Genomic DNA, 12859 nt, shown 5'->3' on the forward strand with positions numbered 1-12859 from the left:
TGGTTCTGGGCCGCATCTGGCCCGCGGGCCGCCATTTGAATAGGCCTGCTCTAACCCATGCGTACGCACTACGCACTAAGCACAAAAACGGGAGAGACGAGAAACTGCGACACCGCGTTGGCAGAAGGAAGAATGGAGAGAAATATGTGGAAATAATACCATAAACAAAATGTTACCTCTCATTTATCATATATGAAGAATTCATTTTCAAACATTGATTAAAGCCAATCTTAAAATGATTTAACAAACGCATGTTTGAGACTCCTCAGTGCACACAAACACATAACTTGGAGAAATAAATAAATACGGATATGTTATTTAAAACCACCTCGAATATGTTGTGTTAATGTTATGAAATGTTTTCTCATAAATTATGCGGTTTTGCATTTCTATAGGTTGTACGAGCATGGTTTTATATACTACTGTGGTGACCACCTTTAATACACTGGGTTACATAATCCACACATGGAACTAGAGTTGGGGGTATTGTTTCCACACGGACATATATGTGGTTACCTTTATATGTTGTGTGCCCTCCTGGCTCTTTCTCTTGTTGTCCCGGGCTGCGACCCGACAACACCTGCATTTCTGCTGCTCATTAAAGACAGTTTTGCACCTTCGATGCACCGCCTCCGACTCCCTTTCTCTCGGCACTACACTGGTGACCCTTACAGCGTCTTGGGAAGTTTCCGAGACGGACCCGAACACGGCAAAGGAAACTCAGGTTTCTTTCTTGAAATGCCGGGGATTTTTTGGAGTCGACCGTGGCTGCTACAGGCACGCGGACTGAGGCTCGGTGCGTGCCTCGCCGAATGGCTGGGGATGTTGCTTGCCATTCCCGCATCTGCCTTCCGACTACAGAGGGGACGATGCACGACCTGCTGGGTAGGGATGAACCCGATTGCTACCTCGTGGGGTTTCTTCGGGGCGTGCGGCTGCACGTTCCAGCTGCGCTAGCTAACGACAACTAGCAGCTAACCCAGGGTTGCCAACTCTCACGCATCTGGCGTGTGACACACGCTTTCACTCTCAATCTCACGCTCTCACTCTGCCCAAACTATTCTCACGCCAAAAACAAGAATACCGAAGACTAGAAACGGTTTTGAAAACTTTTGTCACGTAGTGATCGTCTTCTCAATAGAACATCTTTCAGGGTTCGTACGGTCATTGAAAACCTGGAAAAGTCATGGAAATTCAAAATGCAAATTCCAGGCCCTGGAAAAGTTATGGAAAACAATATTTTTCCCAAAGTTTTGGAAAAGTCATGGAAATGTAACTAAAGTTACGTCAAATATAATTTAGATTGTATCTAATCGCCGAAATAATCTGCGGTCGCGAGCTGTTGGCTGAACTCTGCTGCTCCGGGATGAGGGTCAGCTACATTATCGACGATGCGTTCGTTAACTGTGCGGAGTCACTGTGGCACAGACTGAACCGCTGGTGAACAGCTGTTAGAACGGGCCGTTCAGGTGTTCAGAGCAGAGCGGCAGAGCGTGATGTGAACTGAAACGTTTTTCTGTCGCAATATTATTTAAGGAATCGTTGAGCTAGCTAGCTAGCATACATTGTCACTATCTGCTAACGTTAGCTTTAGCCTTCGTTTTCTAATAGTTGTTTTAATAGGCTATAAACAGGTGGTATAAGTATGGATCTTGTACTTGAGTAAAAGTAGAAGTACTCAGATCTTGTACTTGAGTAAAAGTAGAAGTACTCAGATCTTGTACTTGAGTAAAAGTAGAAGTACTCAGATCTTGTACTTGAGTAAAAGTAGAAGTAGGCTACTCAGATCTTGTACTTTAGTAGAAGTACTCAGATATTGTACTAGAGTAAAAGTAGAAGTACTCAGATCGTGTACTTGAGTAAAAGTAGAAGTACTCAGATCTTGTAGTAAAAGTAGAAGTACTCAGATCTTGTACTAGAGTAAAAGTAGAAGTACTCAGATATTGTACTTTAGTAGAAGTACTCAGATCTTGTACTTAATAAAAGTAGAAGTACTTAGGTCTTGTTCTTGAGTAAAAGTAGAAGTACTCAGATCTTGTACTTAATAAAAGTAGAAGTACTTAGGTCTTGTTCTTGAGTAAAAGTAGAAGTACTCAGATCTTGAACTTGAGTAAAAGTAGAAGTACTCAGATCTTGTAGTAGAAGTAGCCTACTCAGATCTTGTACTTGAGGGAAAGAAGTACTCAGATCTTGTACTTGAGTAAAAGTAGAAGTACTCAGATCTTCTTCTTGAGTAAAAGTAGAAGTACTCAGATCTTGTACTTAGTAAAAGTACCAGAGTGTAGGAATACTCTGTTACAGTAAAAGTATTCAAAATGTTCCTCAAGTAAAAGTAGAAAAGTATTCTCGCCAAAATATAGTGAAAGTAGCGACAGTATAAGTAGTCGTTGTGCAGATTGGTCCATTTCAGAATAATATATATGATGTGTTTTATAATGATTGATCATGAAAGTGTTCTCAAAGCTGGTAAAGGTGCAGCTAGTTTGAATGACTTTGTATACTGCAGGGTAGCTGGTGGATTTACTCCAGGTGGAACTACAGTGATTTAACACTTGATTATATTTCACATCATTCATCCACATCTGTGAAGTAACTAAAGGGATTAAATACATGTAGTGGAGGAAAAGTACACCATTTATCTCTGAACTGTAGAAGTACAAAGTAGCAAAACATTGAAATACTTAATAAAGTACAAGTATCTCAAAATTGTACCCACGTATAGTACTTGTTGAGTTTATGAACTTAGTTACTTCACACCAGTGGCTATACAGATAGAAAGACTAAGCCTTGCACAGAGGCATGAAAATACATTTTCAAAATGCTCAACAGTGCTGCCAAAATTATAAACTGACTGCTGCAATTAAAATAAATGCTTTTATATATTTATATTAGATGTGACTCTTTGGCGTTTCTGTTATTACTAACTGCTGCTTTAGTTTTTCTGACTGCTAAAATCATCTGTTATTCCTAATGTTAAAGCCAATATTCCGTGGGGTCGAGGGGCTCGGATCCTTGTCACCTTTTTCATACCTGATGAGTTTGCATCCCTGACTACAGTTGCTTTAGCGTGTAGAAGCTAGTAAGCCTATTTGATTTGTTTTAGATAGGCACTACATGTTTCATATGCAGACCTTATTTTCCTGTTCCATGTTCAAATAAACCATTTTCAGTGGTCATTTTTTTTTGGTCATGGAAAATGAGGTAAAGGTCATGGAAAAGTCATTGAAAATCATTGGTTAAAAAGTGTATGAACCCTGATCTTTGATAATGTCTTCTGGCCAATCAGAATCAAGATAACGGCGTGGTGTTGTTGCAGGAAGTCCCGACGGAGAATACTTTTGCTATAGTACATCTCTATATACATCGATACACATTACGTGTTGATAGAAATCAACACGTAATGAAATAAGACCCCACGGTTTGATGATTGATAGGTGTGTTCGCTGTCTTTCATTTTGGCACACAGAACAATGGGGGCTATCCACCCTTATCCACAATGTAAAGTAATTCACAGCCTCTTCCCTCTTCTCTCTGTGAGGAGCAGCAGGTTCAGCTTTCAGAACAAAGTAACACAAAATTAAAATGGCATTCATTTTTTTAAATATGTCGGGTAGTAATAGATTTATTTATTTTTCTTCTCAAGAGAGTACCAGAATGTGTATTTTATGTTAGTATTTCAAAAAATCTCCTGGGGGAGAATCCCCCCAGACCCCCCTGCAGGGGTTGGGTTTTCAGCATGTCAACTCTTTTACCTGTGGGTAAATTGCAGGATTGGCTCCAGGTCACCCTTTTTAATTACTACAAGACAAATGTGCCTTTTTATTTCATACAGTTCAATTTGGATTGAGACAGGGAAATAATCTAAACCTCACGCGTGGCGTTTCACTGTCAAGGGGAGTGTGTAATTACAAATACTGACTTGAGCCCCACCACTGTATGGGTTAGCCCTACCATAGATTACCCAACAAAAATACTATTGTGCCGCAACTGCCTACCCGTATTGCGCATGCGCAGATCTAAGATCTAGTAGAAATTATAAAAAAAGTAAAAGTCTGCTGCTTATTGTTCAAGGCCAAAATAGAGTAAGTCTGTAGATTTGTTTGTGTGTGTGTGCGTGCTTCATGTATAGGCCTCTCACGACAATTAATTTTGTTGGATACATTTTCCCGGAAATTATTGTCGGCACCGTTGTATGACCATTTTAGAACACTGACATAATAATATATAATAATAAAGTACATCCTTTCAAACTGCTAGTCACATCCTCATGTAAATGGAAATTTATCGAGTTCATTTTTATTTATCGTACGATAAGTCAATTAATTGCTTATCGCGACAGGCACACAATAAAACAGTGGAAACAAACATGTGTTTGACTTTCATTAGTGAATGAAACTGTGTGTCCTTTATAGTCTGTGTCCAATATTGTGTATTTGTATATATTGTATATATATCCTGTATATATGCTAAGGTCCCGCTACTGACACGATAGCAGTCATTTTGTGCGTATGTGTAATTAAACCCATGATATCAAAATCTCACTCCAGCCAGGTACCCAAAGTTGGCAACCCTGCTAACCACGTTGGCTAACTACGGCTAGCAGCTACCGATGGCTGCCAGCTAACGGCAACAGCTAACGGCTATCGACCCTTTTGAGTTTTTGTTTTCTTTCTGGTGCCGGAGAGGAGATTCGACCAGCCGGTTGACCTCGTTTGGACACTCACTTTTTCACCACCTCAACGGCGGTTCCAGACGCCACTCAAGTTTCCTTCGGCGCCTGGGTGGTGCACTCCTGGACCCCGTCTCGCCTCGACAGTTTCGGACGTCACCCATGCCTTCGTCGGCCCGTGGGTGGCGCGCTTCGGGACCCTGTCTGGCCTCTTCCTTCGCCTTGGCGGTTTCGGACGTCGCCCATGCCTTCATCGGCCCGTGGGTGGCGCGCTCCGGGACCCTGCCTGGCCTCTGCTCTTACCGCGGCTCACGGTTCGCCTCAACGGCAGCTTCGGACGCCCCCCCCGTCTGGCCTCTCCCCTGTCCACGGCTCTTTCCTCCCGGGGGTGCTGCTCCTGCCCCCCGGCTCTTTCCTCCCGAGGACTTCGTGCCCGCCGCCGTTGTGCCCTCGCCTGCGGCCGGGCAGCGCTCCTTCCTGCTGGGGACCACCGGGTTATTCACGCCCGTTGCGGCTCAGCGACCCGGTTTTCACCGACTGGCGGGTGATGACATAATTCGCTACGACGCCTACTGCGGACCCCTTACGACGGCCCGTTCCGGCCCTCCCCCGGTGGAGATGCCCTCGCCCTCGTTGGGGCCCCTACCCGCTACTGCGGCCCCCTTCCGACGGCCCGTTCCATGGCCCGGCCCTCACCTGCAACCTCACCCTCCTCCGCCCCTGTGGTGCTTCCTCCCGGACGCGGGGATTTTTTTGCCATGTTTGGATTCTGGGGGGGCTTGTGTGGTGACCACCTTTAATACACTGGGTTACATAATCCACACATGGAACTAGAGTTGGGGGTATTGTTTCCACACGGACATATATGTGGTTACCTTTATATGTTGTGTGCCCTCCTGGCTCTTTCTCTTGTTGTCCCGGGCTGCGACCCGACAACACCTGCATTTCTGCTGCTCATTAAAGACAGTTTTGCACCTTCAATGCACCGCCTCCAACTCCCTTTCTCTCGGCACTACACTACCATGTTTAATCATTTGTTATGCAGTTTGCTAAGACTTGATAAGTCGCTCATAAAACACAGGAGGTATGGAAACTAAGAACACCATATGTGGTAAATTGTACAGCTAATATAACACAACACATTAGTTGTATTTCCAACTGGTGGATATAGAGTTGCTGCAGCAGTGGAGACGCTGTGCACAGCTGATCGACAGCTGGGACACAAACCACCAAATACAAAAACATAATTCAGATCCAGTCGTTATGACTCCACTCCGGAGGGATTCCCCGATCATTTCTTACAGTCTCTCATCAAGGGGTGTCTCCTGTCCCCGGTACAAACACACTGCCTGAGGAAGGCTATGTGTATTTATTTTGTCATGAACCTTTTTCGGACCACTTATTTATTTATTTTGGTGACGATCCGACCTCCATGCTGCTACTCTGGTTCAAACTGCATCCACCAAACAATATGATTTATCTCAACCTCCCCAAAATAACCAAAATCTGACACGGTGTGAGATGTCTTTTTTAGCTGTTCTGTCGTCATTTCCTGCGATCTTCTTCATAAAGTCAGTCAAAAATGAATGAATGAATGAATGGGCGTTTCTTTGACTATTTATAGGCAAATATGGGCGTTACGTGAAGCCCGCAAAAGCTGCGCCGCATTTCGAGTTGATTGTGATTTATAAAGGGAAACCGGCGTAGGAAGTGCTGGACGCACTTTCCTCGCCGGTACGCAATGTTTGGTGAATCGGAAAATGTCGGAAAATTTCTGTACCTATTTTTTGGATTTCTACTACGTAAGCAACCTTCCCACGTGAATCCTATGCACGGCGTTATAAATGAGGCCCCTGATTTCTCCTCTCACCTGCAGCATTTGGATGAGGCTTTCCAAAGGCTGTGGCAGTATGGATTGAAACTACGGCTGGAGAAATGTAAGCTCCTCCAACACGAGGTGACGTTTTTTTACAAAATAACAGTTGTACTCGACTGGCCAGTACCCTCCACCGTAAGGCAAGTAAGAGCCTTTTTAGGACTCGCTGGTTATTACAGATGCTTTGTTGCTGGTTTTGCTAAAATTGCCCGCCCCTTGAACTCTCTACTGACAGGCATCCCAGCTGATGAGAAATCACAGACACGTAAAGTACAGTGGTCCTCTGAGTGTCAAACAGCATTTGATGCATTAAAGACAGCACTGACGCAAGCACCTCTTTTGGCATATGCAGTCTATTCCTTGCCATTTATAGTCTGCACAGATGCCAGCAACTTAGGAGCAGTTCTGTCCCAAGTGCAAGAGGGGCAAGAGCGAGTGATAGCCTATCAGCCGCAGCCTACACCCTACTGAACGGAACGATGCCAACTACAGCTCATTCAAGCTTGAACTGTTGGTCCTGAAGTGGGCAGTGACAGAGAAATTCAAGGACTACCTAACTGGGGCGCAAATCACTGTTTTTACTGACAATAACCCTGTTGCTCATCTACAGACTCCACAGCCTGGGTGCCGTAGAACAGTGCTGGGTTGCACAACTCGCCTCTTTCAACTACGAAATAAAGTTTCGCTCGGGTAAGAGCAACGCTAATGCAGATGCATTATCAAGATGTCCATTTGCCTCCTTGTCTTCTAGGGCTCCAGACGAGGAGTGTGTTACAAGACCAGCTGCAACCACAGCAGCTATTGAGTTAGCACCTGGAGGACAGGATGAGTTCGCCAGCAGTGACTGGGAAGAGGCACAAGGTAATGACTCCGACATCCAGACAGTTAGGAGGTATGTGGAAAACCGGCTGGCACCCAAAAGACCTGAACGCCAGGCCTTGTCCTGCAAAACACAGAAAATATTGCAACAATGGAAGAAATTGCAAGTTAAGGAAAATAAACTGTGTCGTAAGGTGATTGACCAGCACACCCATGAAGTACACTACCAGATTGTGTGTCCAAGCTCCAGGTACCAGGAAGTCTGGGAGAAATTCCACAAAGCTGCTGCCCATGCTGGTGTGGACAGGACCCTCCCCAGGATGCGTCAGCACTTCTACTGGCCAAACATGGAGGGGGAGGTACGTTGGTTCCATCAGGGTTGTGTCACCTACAGTCTGCAAAAGGTAAGGGTAGAACCAAAGGCCCCACTAAAACCTATTGCTGTATCTTACCCTCTAGAGGTCATAGGTTTAGATTTTTTGACCCTCAGTAGACCCACAGACACATACCAAAACATCCTTGTTGCAACTGACCTGTTCACTAAGTTCTCTTGGGCCATACCTACACATGACCAGACAGCACACACAACGGTTAAAGCTTTGTGGACACATGTAATTCAGCCATTTGGTTGTCCAGCCAGATTTCATTCAGATCGTGGACCAAATTTCGAGTCAGCACTAATGAAACAGCTGTGCGAGACCTATGGTATTGCCAAAAGTCGCACCACAGTTTATCACCCTGCAGGGAACGGTAGCGCAGAGCGGTTTAACCAGACCTTGCTGAACATGCTCCGCACCCTTGAGACTGAGAAGCAAAGCCGCTGGCATGAGTACTTGCCTGAGTTGGTACATGCATATAATAACACGACACATACTGCAACCAGTTATGCCCCATCTTTCCTGATGTTTGGCAGACACTTGAGACTACCTGTAAGATTAGGGGTGCCCTATCAACAACCTCAGCATGACCTTAATGGGTGGGTGAAGGACCATCAACAGAGGCTCTCACTGGCATATAGCTGGGCCAAACAAAATATGGGTAATGCAGCCTCCCAACACAAACAACAGTATGACAAGAGAGCTAGAGCCTTACCACTGTTACCTGGGGAGAGAGTGTGGGTGCGTGACAGGAACGGAAAGGGAAGAGGTAAATTGTGTACATGGTGGGATTCTAAACCTTATGTGATTTTGGAACAGGTGGGAAACACTGGGGTGGTGTATATGGTTCAGCCAGAGACTGGGGGCCGTGAACAAACCTTTAAAAGTGTGTACAGCCCCCCCAGCAGATGTTCACTCTCCTGTCGAAGAACCTGCCACAGAGACTCAGACTGTCAGAACCAATGTTCTATGGGTTCCTACCTGCTGCAGTAGCTGTACTCCCTCCAGAAGTAGAACAAGCAAATGACCCACGACGCTCCACACGGACTAATCTTGGTCAACCACCGGTGCGTTACAGAGACTAATGGTTGCAGGGACTGGCAACATTAAAGAGTGGGAGGATGTCACAGGGCAATGTATTTTAATGATTCATTATTGCATGGTTTTAAGTGTGTGTGTGTTATACTTTTTTATTGTGTGATTTTACTCTGAAATGTGTTTGCCTTTTTAACTGGTTTTAACTTCCTGCTGCATGCTTTTATTTTTCAAATGTTTGGATTGGCCTTGCCATGCTGAATGACAATGAGTGACCACACCTGGAGCCAATTTGCACCAACAGCCCTGCCTATAAATGGAAGGAGAAGAGCAGCAGAGACTGAGCGAAACTGAAGGAGACAGCAGAGGCAGAACGCAGCAGGAGCAGAGGCAACCAAGGGATTAAGAGACCACGGCAGTCCAAGAGAGGGTCGAGGGAGCACCTTTGCATAGTGATGGCAAAATGAAGCTTTGAATGAAGCATCGAACCACTTGGACAATTGTGTCGGAAATAGGTTCATTTCTCGAAGCTTCAGTTACAGCGACCTCTCCTGGCGAAGTGCAAGGCTGCAGTGGGTTTAACGTATCTTTGCCTTGAAACATATTCGATGCACACACACACTAAGACTGAATATCATGTTCTATTTGCAATTAAAGATTGATAATTGTGTGTATTGGGTTATTGAGCAGAGACTAGAGAGTGCTAGACATGTTCTTGGGCAGAGAGGGCCTTTTATCAGTCATTAAAGTATTAAAGTTGAAAAGCAATGATTACAAGTTTAACTATTCCGGGCTTTGAACCAGCTGCGCGGAGGACATCGCTGCATGCTGGCCGCCGGCTCTATCCACTGGGCTATCTATTCCTTAGACCAGGGGTACTCAAATACAAATCTTAAAGGTCCACAAAGAAAATGTTCAATAAGACAATGGTCCGTTTAATACGGTCATTCAAACTTTTAATTGCAAAAAGATTCTGAACACGAAGTTGCAAAAACAAAAAGCCTCGAAGTGAATCAAACCATCCCAAGAATCAAAGTCGAAATAAGTCCAGAACTATTGTATATTGTGTCAAACACTGTTGCTTAATGAGAGAAGTGGCACCTTTGGTCTGTTGCCAAGACTTTGAACTTTGGCACAAAAGGCGTGATGGCCAGGCGGACACACTGATGCAAGTGTTCATTGGTGAGTCGGCTGCGGTACTTGTTCTTCACCATGTTCATTGTTGAGAATGCAGACTCACACCTGTAGGTTGAGCCAAACATTGTGAGAATGTGAAGTGCCATCTTATGCAGGAGAGGGAAATTAGCTGCAGTGACCATCTTTGTCCAGAAGGTGGGAGTGTCACAGTCAGCCTCTTTCAGTGCATGGTTTTCCTGGAGGTCAATCAACTCACTTTGCAGAGAAGCAGCACTGGCCCATGGGAAGATTTGTTGTGCTTCTGCAGAGAACTCTCTGACATTTCTGACCAGGAATGGGTTTTCAATGAACAGTAGGACTTGTTTTCCTAATCTGAAGTCATCAAAGCGAATTTTGAAGTTTTCTATCAGCTTCTCCAGGAATGCAACATGATTCTGAGGACGATTTTCTCCTTTGGTCTGTTCCAAAAGTGTGGGGAAGTGGAGCAGTCCCTCCTGTAGGAAAACATAACAAAAAAAACAAAAACAAATAAGAAAATTATATAAGGAGCACTGCTTAAAAGGGTATGATAAAGTATCAAAAAGGTGTTCATTGGAATCCAGGAAATGTGTGTGGTAGAAAATATTAAAAAGGCTTACCTGTAGGTCACTTTTGAAAACCTCCAGTTTCCTCTGGAAAGCACGCACTGCTGACATCAGCTCACACACTGTGTTGTTCTTGCCCTGTAGCTTGAGATTTAGGTCATTGAGATGAGATGTTATATCAGCCAAAAATGCAACAGCTTCCATCTTCTCTTCATTTTGCATGAATTCCATGAACTGTTTTGCTTTCGCACTCTTTTGCTCTGACAGAAACACTTGCAGCTCTTTCCTAATGGCCCAAGAACGCTCCAGGACCTTGCCTTTGCTCAGCCATCTGATGTTGTTGTGCAGGAGCAAATCATCAAAAGTGGCATTGACCTCTGTCAGGAATGTGCCCAGCAAGCGATGCTGCAGTGAAGATGATGCTCTCAAAAAGTGTATGAGTCTTATCACTGTTGCCATGATTTCAGAGTACACTTCTCCAAGATTTGCACAAAGGACAGACTGGTGGATTATGCAGTGGTATGAGATCAGGTCAGGGTGGTGATCTTTCAGGCGCTGAACCAGTCCTCTCTCTCTCCCCATCATGGCTGGAGCTCCATCAGTAGCAATTGACACCACTTTCTTTAGATCTATCCCTCTTTCATTCAGCATTCCCATGATTGCGTTATAAATGTCTTGCCCCCTTGTGTGTCCACTGAGGTCTGTCAGGCCCAACACATCTTCAACAAACTCCCCCTTTGCCTCATCATAAAATCGCACAAACACCAGCAACTGAGCATTGTCAGTGGTGTCAGTGGACTCACCCACAGCTAAGGAAATGCACTGTGCATTTTTTATTCCATCACAAAGCTGATGAATCAAATCACCAGCCAGTATTTCCGTTCTTCTGGTTCCTGTGGAATCTGAGAGGGGGATTTGCTTGATTTTAGCTGTTTGCCTTCAAACAAGGTCTCAATCACTTCAGTCATGCATTCTTTAATTATTTCTGCATCAGAGAATGGCTTCTTGTGTTTAGCCAACACCCATGCCACTCTGAGTGAGGTCTCAGTTGCCTTTTCTCGTTGTGACATAGATGTTACAAGAATCCTGCTTGCAGCTTGATATGAGGATTTCATCCCATTTATTTTTGTGGTTCTTACCGCTGAATTCTCGCTTCAAAATAATCGTGTTTCGTTTCATAATGCTGTTTCAAATTGCCACTCTTCACAAGAGCTACCGTTTCTTGGCATATTAGGCACATTGGTTTGGTGCTCGCTGGAGGGAGGATGAACGCATATTTTTCAGTCCACTCATCTTTGAATTGCCGGTTTTCACTGTCGACTTTTCTTTTATTGGTCATCTTTGAACATGCCATTTTTCCAGCTTTACTAGCTACACTCGGCTACAGCTGAAACTAAGTATAGCTACATGCAACTAGATGCGCTGTAAACTCTCGCTCTGACTTTATTTATTTGTTATTATAACTCCCGCGCTGACTCAGACAGGTTGAAAGAGACGACATACGCATTTTCATTCCGCGAAGACCCGCCCTCCTGTGCCTCTGATTGGCAGACTGTTGGTGGGGGGGGGAAACGCTGACTTGCTACTGAATGTGATTGGACCAAAGCGTTGACACACACAGGTGGAACACAGTGGAACAGTCAAACATGCAGAGCGCTGTTTGCAGTGGACATAGCGGAGAATTTTGACTCGTTGCGAATGCGTTGTGGCGATGTCTCACATATAATACAGAGAGATAATACATATGAAAAGTATAATTTGCTCAGAGTCCAGAGACAGTGGTGGTTCGGTCCGGATCCGGACCTAAGTCCGTAGTTTGAGGATGCCTGCCTTAGACCATTGAAGTGTTTTTATATTACTAATTTTCTTTTTGTTCACAGCTTCTCCACATTTCGAAGTGTTTCACGAGCCAGAACGACCTCTCTTTCTTCCTGGCTTGCTCTATAATGATCCAATTCAAATGCAATACCAACAGCAACAACGCAAACTACGACAACAGCCCACACATTGCGCATTGTTTAGAGCGGTTATAAAGTGTTGAAGCGCTCAAATCTGAAACTGTTTCAACCTGTCACCTGTCAGAATCGAGACGAGGCCGTGCATTGAAATGCGTGAATGGACCGTGAACCAGTATTGACTAGGCTTGTTTGAGACAAGCGAGACCTGCGCAGTTGCGATCAACGTCTTGCTAGTGCGTTGCATGATGGTTAGTCATTTTGTCCGACTTGCTCTGGAGGCTCGCCTACATGAGACGTTGAAATCTCGCGGGACAAAGACGCCCGCAGCCTTGAGAGCGAGGGGCGGCAAGACGGCGCAGTTCCTCTCCACGGGCTGCGGAAGCGAAATGCTTGATGGGAAACGA

This window comes from Gymnodraco acuticeps, unplaced genomic scaffold (genome assembly GCF_902827175.1).
Source record: "Gymnodraco acuticeps unplaced genomic scaffold, fGymAcu1.1, whole genome shotgun sequence".
Lineage (NCBI taxonomy): Eukaryota > Metazoa > Chordata > Actinopteri > Perciformes > Bathydraconidae > Gymnodraco > Gymnodraco acuticeps.